This window comes from Cimex lectularius, unplaced genomic scaffold, assembly GCF_000648675.2.
Source record: "Cimex lectularius strain Harlan isolate CLEC.00 unplaced genomic scaffold, Clec_2.1 scaffold9, whole genome shotgun sequence".
NCBI lineage: Eukaryota > Metazoa > Arthropoda > Insecta > Hemiptera > Cimicidae > Cimex > Cimex lectularius.
Genome location: NW_019392733.1, coordinates 139,926 through 157,318, shown reverse-complemented (window position 1 = coordinate 157,318; position 17,393 = coordinate 139,926). Strand labels below are relative to the sequence as shown.

Sequence of the window (17,393 nt, the reverse complement as noted above, 5' to 3'; positions counted from 1 at the left end):
TCAGATTTTCCCTCTTGGCCTCGAGTGGGCCGCAAATTCGCCGACAGAAGAATGACTTAGATGCCCGTTTTTATAAACCCCTCCCTCGTCCACCCATCTCACGTCTAGATTTGACGTCTACACATAATGCGACGACGAAATTGCTCATGACGTTGAAACGACGACTGCCGACCGCCTGAGAAGAATTGGCAATTGGTACGATCAAGCAAGGTTCAAAATTAGCTTGGAACGTTCCATTAAATACAAAGTCCGGAAAAGTTTAAGAGAGGATAATAAAAATGGAAATCTATAAAAAAATATCAATTCACTCAAATCAAGATGACAAAGATCAGTTGTATATGACAAGTTTTTTACATCTTTATTTTCAAGAATTTGATCGATATCAATCTTCCCATCATCCCTGGGTTGATCTTTCAGGCGGGTTATCTATAATTTTTTTTGTAATTAATTTTCATGTGGTCTTCCAAAAACTCAATTATTTATATAAAAATGACACGAAAAAAATATATATGAATTTTACTTTATAAGCGTATAAATTATTGTTCTTATTTTTATTTATTTTATTTTTTGCCGGACAAATGCTATGGTCATAACCGGAGCTACTCTGCATTTTCCGTTTCTGTGTTTTGTCTTTCACATCTATGTAATAGCTTTGTTGCCCCTTCATTGGCCATTTACTTTCTGCTGATTCATTGTTGCTTTATATGTTCAAAAAACGGGCTCATCACAAAAAGAGTTAATTTACAGTAAAAATGGTTATTGGAAATTAAGAAGTGTTAATATGGTGTGGAAAGGATTAGTTCCAAGATAAAAAGGGGTAATTTGACCAAAAATAAATATATCACGATAAGATGTTTTATACTTTTCACTGTTCAATCATACTTCACGTACAAATTCAACAAATATTACCATTATATCGAAAATATTGGCATTTTTTGTTTCAAGAAGATTTAAACTATAGATAACCGGATCATACAGTGCATTATAATGTGGAATCACTTATTATATCAGGGGTAAATATTATGTTATAATTTCAATTAATCGTTCTTCATTTGTAAGGTCTTGGTTGAGATAAAAAAGTCAGTGTCACGAGCAGGATTCGAACACACGACCTTCGGCTCAATACGTCGCTGCTCTACCACTTGAGCTATCGTGACTTCGATCCACTCGGTCACCAACTCTCCATCTCAACCTACAACCGTTCGAATTTTCCGTCTTAAATTATATTCAGAATTATACAATATTTCATTATATAATAGATTATTGAGATCCTAGCGTTCTTCCAAACGCTATACTTTCACATAAAAAAGAAAAATATATTTTTTCTACAGTGGTCGGAGATGTAGTTCATATTTGTACAAGAATCTTGAAAAAAGAAAAAAGTGTATGTTAAATTAAAATAAATAATGGGTATTTTCATTTTCACTAGAATAATAAAACTTTAGCGATCTATTTAGGCCAAGTTGCTGACTTTAGAACAAGATTTTATATATTTTTTAAACAAAAGCAAATATTAATTCTGAAAAGGTTTGAATTCTCGTGAATTTTCTGCAAAGATTTCAAATAAATAATAATTTTTTACTTCTTAGTTATAATTCATAAAGAATAATCTTTTGTCACGCTATTGCACCAATGTTAGCATAAACATATTATTCAAAATCGTTTCTCTGGCTTGGTATTGCGTATGCACTGAATAGTTTTACATCGGACTTAGATTATAGTTGCACTACATATTGAGTAGTTGTAATTAGCGTAAATGAGTCGCACCCGAGTCCAGGCGGTCGTTCAAAGATCGCTGGCGCCTCGGCATCGATCATACGCTATTACCGTCTTGACCTAAAATGATAGAAAACAACGTCAAATAAATGCTATTTGCTGAGTCGGCCGTGGCGTTGCCGTCGGAATGCAACAGACGACTTCCTTCCCCGCATTGATTCTCCTTTCGTGCTAGCTCAGGTCAATATATTCGTTGGAAAATTCAATATTCGCAATATATAGGGCAAAGGTCAGGACCTTTCCCGGCCTTGACGCTTCTATTTCGGCTTACTACTATTTTCCACTACGAGCATATATTCTATTCCTTTTTCTAACTAAATCGGCCATAAAGCCATATTGCGTTTCTCATTACGTTGATTATTTATTTTTGGTACGCAAACTGTCCACAATAAAACGTTTTTTCAAATAAATTTTTCAATCTATTAAAAATGCAGTGAAAAATATTTCATGAAATTTTGAGTCAATAGTCAATTTTTTTATTGTTTACCGACTATCCAGAAATTAACAAAAAGCTAAGCAAGAATGTTACCTACTCAAAATTCCATTATTTTGAAATAACAACAAAATATGAAGATAAAAGCAAAAATTAGCCCTGATTAGTCGAACAGTTCATATAATAAACTACCAAACGTGACAAGTTTGGGGGCATCAACAGTATGACGTAGTTGAGAAATTTGTAAAAAAATGTATCAAAAAGCTCTTTGACTACCCTTCTTCTTTCTTTTTTCCAGCCACCTCCCCGCCTTACCTTAGGGAGAACCCATACCGGCGGACCTCGGCCTCTAATCTAGTTTTGTTTCTAATTTTGGGTCCTGGGGTACTTAACGCTTTCCTTCGTCTCGCCCTGTTTGGGGAGGAGGCCCTAGGAAGGTAAGTGTAAGGATAAATTTTTGTACTTCTCGGTGATTATTTGTTCCTATTCTGAAAGGTCTCCCCTTGCTGGTTACTCCTTTGATAATTAAATATTTACATATTGCTTATACTACATATAATTAATTAAAGTCCTAATGAATAAGGAGCAAACAGCCCGAATTTTAAAAATCTAAAAAACCTTATCAATTAATCTTCCATGTAATCAACTATTTTCTAACATGGCTTGACTTATTTCCTTTAGCGTTTCGAAAGCGCGCTTTTCTTTTATTAGGTCATTTAATGTTGGCAGCCATCCTTCACGAAACAACAGTTTCACCGGTTCTATCGCGGGTTCTAAGAGAACACAGTTAAAAGTCCGACGCTGGACACTGTCTCCACTCCGCAATCGGGACAAATGGGGCTGGGTAACTTTTTGAATTTGTAGAATTTGCTCGAAAATTTCCGTGTCCTTTTAACACTTGAGTTACCCAGAAATCCGGTTTAACCCACTTAGCATTTGCCCTCTCACCGATTTCAGGGAAGTACTCGAAAGTCAATCTCCCTTTAGTGCTGATTTCCCACCTGTTCTGCCATACTTTTTCCATCCACTTTTTTATCAAAACCATACGTGCTTTGGTGGTGCCTGCTTTAACCGGGGCTCGTCCTTATCATTACCGCCTTCCAGGTCCAGATCGTGACTGTCTTTTATCTGTCTGGCAGCAATCCTACTTCGGAGGACGATGTCGATCGGCTGAGCATACGCTATAACATGGAGCGCGTGTGCCGAGGTCGTCCAGTACGCTTTGGTTCTTCTCAGCAGGACAATCCTTTGGCTTTGCTCGAGGATGTTTTTGATTTTGCTTTTAGCTTTGGCGCCCATGTTGCGCCTCCATATGTAGGAATTGGCAAATAGACGCTTTTGTAAACTGTCGCTGGGGCTTTTGGACTAAATTGCTACGACATTTTTTTTTTCGCTTTCCTCTGCGACTTCGAAGTCTTTACACACTGCATCTTCAGTCGATAGTCCTCTCCTTGCTCCATTGCCTGTCGGAGATCTACAATTCGGTAGAGCCTTGCGGCAGGAGTTAAGATCCATGCAGTACAACTAACTCTTTATACAGAAGTTAATCAGAAGTTGGAACGTCCCACCTTTAGCCGCCTCCTACCAGACTACACCTAGGCATCTGTGTCATATACAACAACCACCGTCTTGCCGAGACGCTCCTGGTATCTCTCCAACAAAGCACAATGAGAGGGTCGACGTAGGATCTGTCACGGACAGCAGTAACCGCCCTGTGGAAGTCCGTGCAGACAAAGTAAGCACGGTATGTTAAAATAATTTTAATGCATGGATCTTGTAATTTACTATGTTTAAACATAATACATTGCAGTGAGGTTGATGAGAATTATTATATCGTTATTAGAGAAATTTCAATTTCAAATAATGCATGTGAGAAGTTGGGTTTGATGTAAACTCCAGTTGAACTTTTTCTGAGGGAAGGGGCTTTTAGCTTTTCCGCAATATCAGGTAATATTTAATATTTAATTGCACCCGGAATTCCATCGTATGTAAATAATTGGGTTTTAGGCTTGGATCGTTAGTGATAAATTATTTGTTTAATCGATCTGACTAATCGTTAATAATTGAAAAATATTTGTTAATTTTTTAAAAACATAGACACAAAAAGCCTAAAAGTTATATTCTAATTAATGTTTAACATTAAAAACTTGATGGAGCCTGTTCAATAAACGAAGGTTTGTGCATAATCGGAGGGTTTAGAAATAAATTAAGTCATTTAGGACAGCTAATGAGTGTAAATGGAGAACTGGTTAACCAGCCTTATTTGTGTTATTGTGACAGGCGTCAGAAATAAGTATCTGATACTGACCGAATACAATTTTCGTGGATCACTTTTTTGTTAGTCGGTATTAAAAAGCGGCTCTTTTAAAAATTTCTCTTACGCGTCTTCATTTAGCATTTGTATTCAAGTATTTAACGGATGCCAATTGTAAATGATATTAAAAGCCTTATCTTAATCTTTAAAGCAAGGTAATTTCAGCAAGGTTGAATGATGTGTTTTTTGTGTTTTCCATTAAATCTAACTCGGGAGTTCCTGAGACCACTTTTGTACGAGCTTTTCCTTCTAATTTAATGCGCTTTCTAAAGCCGTTACACCAATAAATTTTCGACCAGATTTTACCACGGATGCCCGGATGTGTTAAACGATAATTATAAGAGATGCTTGATAATGATTGTACGCTTGCAATCATGTTTGAAAACTAAAATTATTTTTTACATCGGACAGGAAACAATATAACAGGCGTTTGAGAAATGTGAAAAGTGTTGGTGTTTAAGAGCCTAATTATTTTGTATTAAAAAAATTCAAATTAAAAAGAGAATCATTTGTTTTTATATTTAATTTTTTATAATTTTTGTAATTAATTTCCATCTAGTTTTCTAAGACCCCGTTTTTTTTAATCCAGCAATTTTACTTTACTAATATTACTATTTACGTTAAAACGTTAAAAACGGTTTAATTTGAAATTAAAAAAGAGTAATTTGAAATTGAAATTAAAAGTTGACACTTTCCTGTGGAAAACCTTTAATTGATGTTTTTAATTTTTTAAATTAACTCTTTTTCGACCAAAGTAACAATTTTTAATTTCAAATTAAACCGGAATGGTCAAACACAAAACTTCCGGCTTACAACTCAACCTGAACTACAGCTTGTTAAAAGTATCTTTTTCCTCAATTTTGAGTTATATCCATCCTAGGAAAATATATATTTTATCTATGAAATTCGTTTTTTTTTTTTTTTTTAACGAAAGAACACTAACATTAAATATATTTGTTTCTTTTATGCTTGAGAATGTACAGCTTAATTAGATTAAATAAATGAAAGAATATTGTTGTAAAGATTTTTGATATTTATTTATTTTTTAAATTGAAATTCTTATATACATCAGACAGGACATAAAACAACAGATAGAGGAAATATCGAGTACTCTGGTGGAGTGAAGGTATTTCTGTTAATTTATTGGAATGAATATAGTTTATTAGAATTAATTAAGGTTTTTAGTTGAGATAAAAAAGTCATTGGCACGAGCGGGATTCGAACCCACGATCTTCGGCTAGATACGCCGTTGCTCTACCACTTGAGCTGTCGTGACTTTGATCCACTCGGACACCAACTTCTCATCTCAACCGCACCTTTTTTTGAATTTTCCCTCCTTTTTGCCATTTTTCAAATTTCGAATCCCGCTCGTGCCATTGACTTTTTTATCTCAACTAAAAACCTTAATTAATTATAATATATTAATTGGTCAAGCGGACCACGAAATTAGTGAATTTAATAGTTTATTTGGCGTGAAAGAAATGGGTTGTATGACACCGCTCGAGGAATATCCAGTATTCCGTGTTAGTGAGTCTGTGACATCTGGAGAGTAAAAGTAAGTTATTAGCGAGAATGGTGGAATCGACCATGCCCGGAGGAATAGCAAGTACTCTCGGGGAGGGCATGTGACCAGTCGTTTTTTTGCTTTTAATAAAGGATGATTCTACTGATAGAACCAAATAGAACCTTCCCTTCCAAAAAGTGAATCGCGATACTCACTCCACGCGTATTTATTATACTCTCTGTTTGAAGAGATGTATGTATTTGTGTTGTCTGTTTTATGTCTATTCTGTACTTGACAACCTGGGGTACAAATGAAAGACTATCGTTTTGGGATAATGGCCTAGGACTTTCAAAGTCAGTAACAGATCGAGACGCTCATATTGCTGCGGCTGGAAAAATACGCGTAAAAGGGAAGGAAAAGAAGCGCAAACAGGCAGAGAACCGGCAATGACGATTATTCAGTTCCTAAACTTTCCAAATTGGACATATTAACAGGCAGATAGAAATAACATATATTCTCGTTTAGGATCAACCACAGAATATCGAACTACGCGACATCATAGTAAAGTAAAATTCCTGTCATAATGTTTTAACGTCTATTTACCCGTTGATAAGCCATTCAGCCACCGACGTCCTCCACGACCTCATAGAAATCCACTATGAACTTTCAATAATACAGACAAGATGATAACTACTCCAACACACCCAACAAAGACGAAAAATGTGCTTACGTGAAAACTTCGATGATTGAATGAAAAATTATTGGAAATTAATTGATTAGATGGCATTCAATGGCGTAGTGATAAAATTGATCGTCCAAAGTTAATTAATTTTACGCTTTTACCTCATTTTGGTTAACGAGAATTAATATAAACCGCAGTGATGGATGTCCCTATGTTTTATGATAGGAATTACGATGTGTACATAGGTGTTAATTCACTAAATATCCTTTCGAAATTTATGATCAATTGTTTTATTGAATTTATTTAGAACATCAAACGTTCACACGCGACATTCAGAACAATAAAAGATCGCGTTGTCATAAATTTTTTAAACCAATATAAAATATGTTAAATGTATATTTCTACTGTTATTATCAAACAGTAATCTAATCAGTATTCGTCTACTGTCCATGTTCATTGTTGTCTAAAACTCCTCATTAAGCTTAAGACTTCTTATCAGATTTCAAGCACTCCTACAGGCCTTCAGGTAAAAATTGCATATATAACATACAGGGTGTCATTTTTTTACGAACCATTGGAAAATCAACGTGGGTGCGTTTAAATCTGACTCAAGGCCTATTTCTTTTGATTTTAACATTAAAAAAAGGAAGTGAGTCAATTTTCGGTGCACCATTGAAAAATCAACGTGGGTGCGTTTAAATCTGACTTGGGGCTTATTTCCTTTGATTAATACGTTAATAAAAGAAAGTGAGTCAATTTTTGGTGCACCATAGGAAAATCAACGTTGGTGCGTCTAATTATGACGCAGCTCATTTTATTTTGTTAGTCTCGTACCAAAAAATAGGCGAGTCACTTTTCGACGTACCATTCGTTACAAATTAGTTTTAGTAGGTTGGAAGGAAAATAAACAAAATCAATATTAATAAAACATTATTCAAACACAATGTAAAAATTTAAAAAAAAAATTCTTCACAAATTAATCTGATTAAGGTTTAAGAGTATTTTTTTCTGGTAAAGTAAAAAAATTAAATAAATGTAACAATCTCCTTTGTTAGCAAACCAAAAATGTTCAAAATCATTATAATAATTGTTCGAACAGACCTCCATTTGCTGTAACACAGTAGCCTAGTCTATCGTAAAACGATGATCGGACGAAAAAAATACTCTTAAACCTTGATCAGATTAATTTGTGAAGAATTTTTTTAAGTTTTACATTGTGTTTGAATAATGTTTTAATAATATTGGTTTTGTTTATTTTCCTTCCAACCTACTAAAACTAATTTGTAATGAATGGTACGTCGAAAAGTGACTCGCCTATTTTTTGGTACGAGACTAACAAAATAAAATGTGCTGCGTCATAATTAGACGCACCAACGTTGATTTTCCTATGGTGCACCGAAAATTGGCTCACTTTCTTTTAATAACGTATTATTCAAAGGAAATAAACCTCGAGTCAGATTTAAACGCACCCACGTTGATTTTCCAATGGTGCGTCAAAAAATGACTCACCCTGTATATTGCATAGCAATATCTGCCACCGAGTCCATACATATATCTCCGTCGTCTGCAGCGTCCACATGCTAGGCTTAGTAGTTTTCCCGTTAACTTATAAGTCTTTTAAATCCTCCCGAATGCTTTTGTCCTGGGCAACATTTCCATTTGGAGGTCATATTTTTAATTCATTGTCTGATGGATTTGGCAGTTTTGGCGGTTTGGTTTGCCACAAAATGGTTCAGGGCCAAAAGATGTCCTAATTAAATTTAAAAAATTAAATGTAGTTAAACAATTGGTCAAAGTTCCTTACTATACAGTTCAGATGTTAGACCAATGCATGCCGGAGTCTCTTAAGGGAACATTCTTGGCCCCATCTTATAAAGCATTTATACTTCTTACTTTCCAATACATTTCAACACAATCATTACGCATTATGGTGGTGATTACCAAGATCCAAGCAACCTTCAGACCAAAACAACTTGATTTTATCAAACACATGAAAAAGTAGAGCAAGATTGAACGAGGAAATTGTACCCAGAGTAGTAAATTTAATTAAAAAAAAAAAAAAACGAGCCTTCCTCTCCGCTATAAATCACTAACAAAAAGCTACCTGCTTTCGCCCAAACCAGATACTTAGGACACGTCTAGTCGATCGACAGACGATGTGGAATCCCCACAGAAGACTCAACAAAGCACAACTTAACTGAAGTCTTTCAGGGTCGAAGTCTGTTTTCAATGCATTACAATGTGTATTGTGTGTGTATGACCTGAATATTCAGCACGCAGTGCTACATCCGGTGCACACAATCATTCCAATGGAACATTTTTATACAGATTGTCAAAGTTACTTAATGCATAATTCACATATTAGACTAATGCAGGCCGGAGTAGGTGCCCCTCACAAGGGAGTATACTTACATACATACATTCTCCTTACATTGTGATTATTTACATAAACTCAAAAAGTACTAAATTTAATGACGACGTAACGCAAATAATAACAGTTATAACACGCATACTGATAATGGGAAAATGCGTTTGTTAAACTACACCAGCGAAAATAGACGGAGAGTATCTGCTGAACTCCTCAACACACAATCAAAACAAAGGCAAAATCCTAACTGAAAAAATATTCCTTTTTGATTAAGGTATTTATTATTATATTGTAAAAATATTCTAGCCTTTCACTGTTTATCAATAAAAGGTACCGTCTTCTGTCATAAACTTCGAACTGTACTCTGAAGCACTCTGACGTGCAATCCCAAAGGAAGACAATCTCAGTGGTATGTTCTACTTTAAGTATGTTGAAATGTGGTGTGAATCTTTACGTATTTTCAGTAGAAATGCTTCCTATTTGTCATTTTTCCATGATGTAGTTATGTTGATTATGTACATACTTATATATCGATACAAATAGTCAATAGGTCTGTAGAAATCAGTTAGGTAGGAAGGTTTGTTGTTTTTTGACGTCAACTTTTGCATTAATTTTTGTTGTAAATATAAAAAATTCTAGTTAATTGTACCACGTTTTAGTTTTATAATGTATTGTATTGTACAAATATAGAGAAATTTAGAGTGAAGTTATAGTAATTCCTAACAACTGTACAATCCGCTATTTTGTTACATCAATCATCGAATTCGCTGTCCGTAGGCATGTTCATTTCGCACATTCCCCCGTCTACTGGAGTTTAATTTGCTTCGAAACCGAATCAATCGACTCTTGTCACATCGTTATTGCGTAATTTGGTTCAACAGTTTTCCATTTCCAGAGTGAAAATTATTTCTTGACGACCGGCGTTAATGGATTCTTAAAGAGAAGCTGTTTGAAAGAAAGGAGTTCAAAGAAACGTTAATTCTCTCCCCTCGAGGGACCTTGATCCGAGCTTCCTCACCCTTTCTCCTTCTTTACCGAAAACTAAGCCTAAAAGTAAGTAAAAGCCGAAACGTAATACGTATCCTATATATATTATATACGATAATATATTATAGATTATAACTATTTTGTTAAATAAATAATGTGATGACAATGCTAGGGTACAGGTGATGCTCCTAGAATTGTTATCACCACTCTCTCCCACTCTAGAGATTTTATAAAGGTTTTCATTTAACAAACGAGATAGTCTTAAGTTTGATTTCCCGAAAAGATATCGAAGAGATTGGATTTAGATTCGTACATTAAAAGAACTGAATGTATACCAGTACGTATTTTTAATTTCTGGAATAAAAGTTTTAAAAACGCATTCGACAAAAGAAATTATTTAACAGGCGAAGTCGGACAGGACATTGTCGAAAGTTATTAAATGAATATCGAGTAACATTCCGTTTCGACGGTTAATCGGCAATCGGACAATCAACAATCGGTGAAGAGTTCAGCTCCCGGACGACATCGAACTTCTAGACCCTCGGAACCAGCGAATATGGTCGTAGGAGCTCTCGTTTTTATGTAAGACAATATTTTTTTTTTTTATTGGCCTTATGATCTTGCATATTAGCCATAGTACGAATTCTTGTGTGTTCAAATTGGGGGTTATCGGGAAAAAAGGGCCAGAGGCGACGGTGGGAATCGAACCCACGACCGCGGCGTGAGAGTCTCTCATGCTAACCACTCGGCTACCGCGGTCCCCCAAAGACAGTAATTAAAATGACCTAATTTAAATTTGTAATATTATTAACATATTGTTAAAAAACGAAAATTTTTATTAACTGTTAACAAATATCCAAAATGGCTTTCCCAGAATTTAAAAGAGAATTTCTGGACATGGTCCCGGAATTCAATGAAGACCCAACAGTTCTAACACGATTCATAGACATATCGTAAAAATTGGTTAACACATTCGTAGATACTAACTACCCTAATAACTTCCAAAATGTATACCTGCTTTCATGTTTAAGAAATAAGATAAATGGTCGTGATTGAAAATAGTAGTCAAACTGGGCAGATTTAAAAATTGCATTGTTAGAGGGATACACCGACAAAAGGGACGCATTCACTCTCCAGATTGAAATCTCTAGACTAACACAACAAAATGAAAAACATATTAGTTCTATCAACGAGGACAGAACTTGTTAAACTTACAAATAGCATATTTTAAAAACCACAATCCCCTTCAATCCAAAACTTTAATTGATTATGCGAGAGGCGTCGCACTCCGTGTCTTACTAAGAGGTCTAAAAGAACCCCTATGCTCACTTATGCGGACTAGGGTCCCAGGTAATTTCACAGAAGCACTAAATATCCTCAATAATAATTTCCAGTTCTTGAAAACTTTTCAGGAGCCAGACAATTATCCGTCAAGGAAACCTCGCTTTCATTCACAGAGTAGACACCCAGCAAGATTCACCAATCAATATTCTAATTTCCCACAAAACACAAAATCTAACACAAAGCTCACAAAACACTATGTTCGCCCCGCGAATTCAAGCCGCGAACGGACGTGACATCAAACCGACACCCATGGAGATACAAAGTAGACAATTGTTCAGAGAGCCCAATTATTTTTTCACACAGCAAAATCCCAAATTCGGTCAACACCGTCCAAATTACGCTGTAGAAGAAATTCATCACTTAAATAACCAAACAACCGCTACAGAAAATTCACATTTCCAAAATCAGTCGAGCTTGGAACCTATGGATCATTTTTTAGAAAACACAAGCCTCTACTCGAATATCACTTGATGACACAATGCAACCAAGCAAGCCTCCCATATATAGAGAATTATATCCCATAATTTAGAAACCCACCCCTCAAAATTATAATCGACACAGGTCAAGTCAGTGCAACATCCTTTATCAATCCTGAAATAGCACACAAACACTTTAAAAAATCAATAAAATTAGACCCGTTTAAAATTACTTCGGCACACGGAAACTCGACCGAAAAATTTAGTACATTTATTCCATGTTTCGATCTATTCCAAATTAGCGGATTACAATTAAAATAAATTTCACGAAATATTCGATCTCTTATTAGGCTTAGGCGCTTTTACATATCTGAACGCTCGTATCGATCTTGAAAATAATCAGCTCGTCACGCCACACACTACGCTGAAAATCTCATATCAAAAAACCAGTAACGAAACTGCCTGAAAATATATAATATAGGCGCAAGGACAGAACAAATTATAAAAATACCGATAAAAAATGTAAAATCCGGTGAAGCGATCGTTCCCCATAGAAGCTATAATAATTGCGAGATAAAAGTATACCAGTAAATGTAGAGGATCACGAAGCGTTTTGCGTAGTTACAAATTTTAGTGATGTAAGTTCGGAATATAAATTAGAAGCTCCTATCCAATCGGAAAACCCGAATTTTAACGAAGTTATTCCATTAGAAAATTCGTACGCAAAAAATCATCAAGTCAAATTAAATAATGTAGACTTAACTAAAGTCAGAACAGATCACATGAATTTAGAAGAAACATTAGCTATTAAAAAATTGACAAAGGAATTTAATGATATATTTTAACAGGAAAACACACACACCTGACTTTCACAAACCAAATCAAACACGTAATTAGGACTAAAGACGAAACACCAATTTATACTAAAGCATATAGATATCCAGAAATACACAGACAAGAAATCCAAGAACAAGTAGGAAAATTATTGGAACAAAAAATTATTCAACCATCACATTCCCCTTGGAATGCACCATTGTGCGTCGTTCCAAAGAAATTAGATGACTGCACTATTTTCGTGGTCCGCTTGACCAATTAATAACATTCAATTAATTAAGGCTTTTAAGTTGAGATAAAAAGTCAGTGTCACGAGCGGGATTCGAACCCACGACCTTCGGCTTGATACGCCGGTACTCTACCACTTGAGCTATCGTGACTTCGTTCCCCTCGGGCACTAACTTTCCATCTCAACCCCACCTTTTGAATTTTCCCTTCTTTTTGCCATTTTTCAAATGTCGTGGAATCGCCGTGTAATAATTTGTCGCCGAGAATCCAATCCGATTACACGACATTTGAAAAATGGCAAAAGGGAGGGAAAATGCAAAAGGTGGGGTTGAGATGGGAAGTTAGTGCCCGAGGGGATCGAAGTCACGATAGCTCAAGTGGTAGAGTAGCGGCGTAACAAGTCGAAGGTCGTGGGTTCGAATCCCGCTCGTGACACTGACTTTTTATCTCAACTTAAAAACCTTAATTAATTGAAATTAGATAACTCTGGAAAGCAAAAATGGCGGATGGGTGTAGACTACCACAAACTAAACGAAAAGGCAATAGATGATCAATATCCGATTCCAAATATAACTGATCTTGATAAATTAGGAAAGTGTAATTATTTTCGCACCCTGGATTTTTAACCTCAGGTTTCCATCAGGTCGAAATGAGCCCAGAAAGTGTCCGAAAAATTTCATTTAGCGTAGACCAAGGCCATTACGAATTTTTACGGATGCATTTTGGATTGAAGAATTCACCTAGGACATTTCAAAGAATCATAAAGAAATGAAAAAGCAAGAGGCAAAATTCTGAATGAATATATAAACTTAATTATATCTTCATTTTGTATGGATTGTAATTTATTTCACCATGTGCCGAAATCACTTAAATATCAAAAAATCGATTTAACTTTCTGTCCACTACGAAAAGTTTCAGGTCATTCATCATGCCCTGTAATCGGAAGGGTTATCTGCTAATAATGCTAAATCGCCTGCTAACATCAATAATTTAACTTTCATTCGATTTCCTTCAACCCCTTTAAAAATGCTTTATCATATTAATTGGATTTGGTCTAACACCAATATCTGCACAGGCTTGTTTCTGCAAACTTTGAGTCACATACATTTCCCTCGGGAATCTGTAGTGTCCAGTTAGCGGTCCTACTACCATAATACGTCTTAGGTTTAGTTGTTTATCTATTAGTTAGAGTGTTAGTAACTACTGCGATAGTCTTTTAATTCTTTTCGAATTCGTCTGTCGTGGGCTACATGCCCATTGAACAGAGGAATTATTTTTAATCCATTAACCGATAACTCCACTTTTTTGTGTCCTCATCGAACTTTACAACAAAACAAAAAACCTTAACTAACACTATACAAGACGTGAACATTTTGCAGTTGATTGAAATTGCGTGGTTCTCTCAATCTACCCAACATCAAGCGCATTCAGTCATTCCAATCAAATGCCCTTATAAAATTTGCCAGAGCTCCTAAGTGGATAGGATGGCTCAGATATGTGACCAGCTGGAGTATCACAAGAGCATTCTAGATCCCATCTAGTACAAATTATATTTCTTATTTTTCCACGCCCAACAAAATAATTACCAGCTATGAATACCAACCTAAATGAGGTCATAGAAATCCACCTCAACAAAAGCAGACTAGTAGGAGGTTAGTTTCTGCGATCGTCCATTAATTCCTTTCGAATGCTTCTGAGCGGGCTATATACCCAGGAGGATTTATCTTTAATCCATTGAATAATGGATACACGTTTTCGGCAGTTTGGTATGTCACGAAAGGGTTCAGGGCTAGGTATTCTAATTTAACTTTTTTTTAAAATTGATGTCATTATACAATTGGTCACAACTCCTTAGTGGAGAGTTCAAATATCAGACCAATGCAAGCCGGAGTCTCAAAGGCAGCGTCGTCGGTCCCATATAATATACCATTTATACCTCTTACTTTCCGAAACATCTCAATAAAATCATTACCATAATGCGGACGATAATTTCAATTTTTTCCTCTAACCTAAGCATCCAAACAACCTTCAGCATCGTAAAAAAGTTGTCTTATCAAAGACTAGTGCTGTTCGAGGACAAGACTAAACTGGGAAAATGTACGCAGTGTCCAATTAAATTTAAAAAAGAAATTTTACCCTTCGCTGCACACCACTACCAACTTACAATCATCAAAACAGATACTTAGGACTATATCTAGACAGCAGCATGACGACGTTGAATCCCCAGTGAAGCCTTAAGGGGGATTAACTGAAGACCTTCAGGGCCGCAATCTACTTTCCATTGTATTTTCAAAACCAATACCTTACATCATGACCTGAACGTCCAAAAATTCCGGATGTTGTAAAAAAAGTTCCATGAAACTTTCAATTTTAGACTGGTTGACAACCTCATCAAAAAGCAGGCAGACCTCTTCCTTCTCCTCAAAACCATCAATTCAAAAAGTGTTACTTCTCAACAATTATTAATATTTTGAAAGATATAAAGAAATTTTGTGAGCAATATTTACATATTTGTTCTTCATGATAAATACCTGATTCTCGACACACACATGTAACATTTAAATAAATAATTTAAAAACCTTATTCTTGTAATATTTGAATGAGCAATTAAGTATTATATGGTCTATTTAAAACTTCTGATTATTGATGCTTTTAAAGACTGCAAGTTATGAAATTTTGCGAATTTAACGGTTCAAACTATGATTTTTAAGGACCAGATTTATTCGGTAATGTCCAAAAATATTCTGTTATTTTAACTAAGTTAACATTTATCGGGAAATCGCGAACATTTAGGCATAAATTTTCTTTTCTTTAGTTTTTTACAATTTTGCTTTGGAGTACATGTCGCCAAAAAGTGTTCCCACAGAGAATCAACAAAGCCAATAAACTTTATGTATACAAGAAAATTAGCATGTGCTGGGACAAATTTACCAGGCAAACAAAGTAAACTCAAATACAGCGCAAGACATAATAAAATCGTACAAAGATAACAACCTGCGTTCGGATGGATTTCAAATGGATTTGAAAGAAGTTTAAATTTAAATTACGCAATGTAGAAAAGGACAAGGTTGTTTCAATTTATTAACATAATAACCACTTTGAATTAGCGCAATTACAACATTCTTTCAGTAGCTCTTAAAACTTTTTTTAATACCAAAATACAATTATTGAGTTATAAAAGCAGATTTCTTCTTATTTATCCCTTCAGTTAACTACTCGATATTTCTCCAATCACCCTTTTCACATACTATCTATATCTAACTAATCTAATTAAGTGTCGGTGGAGTATTCGATACCACTATTGGCCCTCTCATACTGCACATTCCCGCTAATAAGTATGATGCCAAGGAATGACACCCTTCGCTTATGTACCTGATATTCTTGCATCACCATATACACTTATTATACAACTAAGCTAATTAAAGGTGGATGGGGGTATTCAATATTCCACTATAGGTCTCTCACACTACACATTCACGCTAATAAAGACATTCATTCTCATTGCATAATAGGGTACACAAAATAATGCATAAATCAGTAATGTATACTATAAAACAATGTTTCCTGCCAAAATCGAAACAGGGACACAAATACTAGCTGTCTTCCTCAAGCAATTTGTATAACGGGTGGCATTCCTACACGCGCTCAGTATGGAGCCAAGGAATTGCCCGTTTACCTAAGTAGAACACAGCGTGCAACAGTTTTCTACATGCCCTACAGCATACACAGGCCCAAGAGTCCGTATTTCAACCTCGTATAGCTTATTCTTAGTCGGTTGAGGATGTCTCTCTTCTACAGTAGTTCCTCCGAAGACCAACTTTTGACATCGCCCATGATACGCGAATGCTTCTCTGCAGATCTTGCCCACCGACGCTGCCACATTCTTTAATCTTTTTTTTTTTTCATTTTTAGCGACAGTGGGTCAGATCACGGCGTCTGGAGACTAGGACGTCCCGGTCATTTTCCTTCCCCTACAGACCTATGTGACTGCTTATCCAGACAACAACCACCGTTTTGCAGAGACGCTCCAGTTCACCACAAGTGTATCTACGGAGGAGTTGTATTGGACAGCACACAGTAAAATTAAATAAATTTTTAAAATAATAAAAATGTTGAAGGTCCGAGGTTTTAATTATTTACATCATATATCTCTTTTGTTTATCTTTTGACCTACCCAAATTAATATTTTTTCGTACTTCATATGACAATTATTGATTAGTTCAAAAACTATCCACATTCGGAAACGTTTCTTGGTAATGTCGCGAAAGTGCTTGAATAAAACATTTACGTTAAAACAATAAACAAAACAAGGAAAACGCTTACAGTTTTCGATTTTCCCTAATGCTACCACCGGTGTTTTTACACAAATTACATGAATATTTTTAAAGTAAATTGAGATTGATTATGTTTTNTCTTTATTGAGATCATCTTCAGAGCTCAAAGTGTTTGTTTTCTGCGTAATTGTGCCATACTTGCGTGTCGTGCACTCTCAACACCAGGCCGCATC

The 17,393-nt window shown here is 35.4% G+C and overlaps 1 protein-coding gene and 1 non-coding gene across 3 annotated transcripts in view; one reads left to right on the top strand and one right to left on the bottom strand.

The window, feature by feature from the left end:
• LOC106665399 overlaps positions 1–17,393 on the bottom strand; it is a 621,066-nt gene that overhangs the window by 597,371 nt on the left and 6,302 nt on the right. The window lies entirely within an intron of this gene.
• On the top strand, positions 13,249–13,321 carry Trnav-aac. The gene has a single exon. It is a non-coding gene; the product is annotated as a tRNA-Val (tRNA).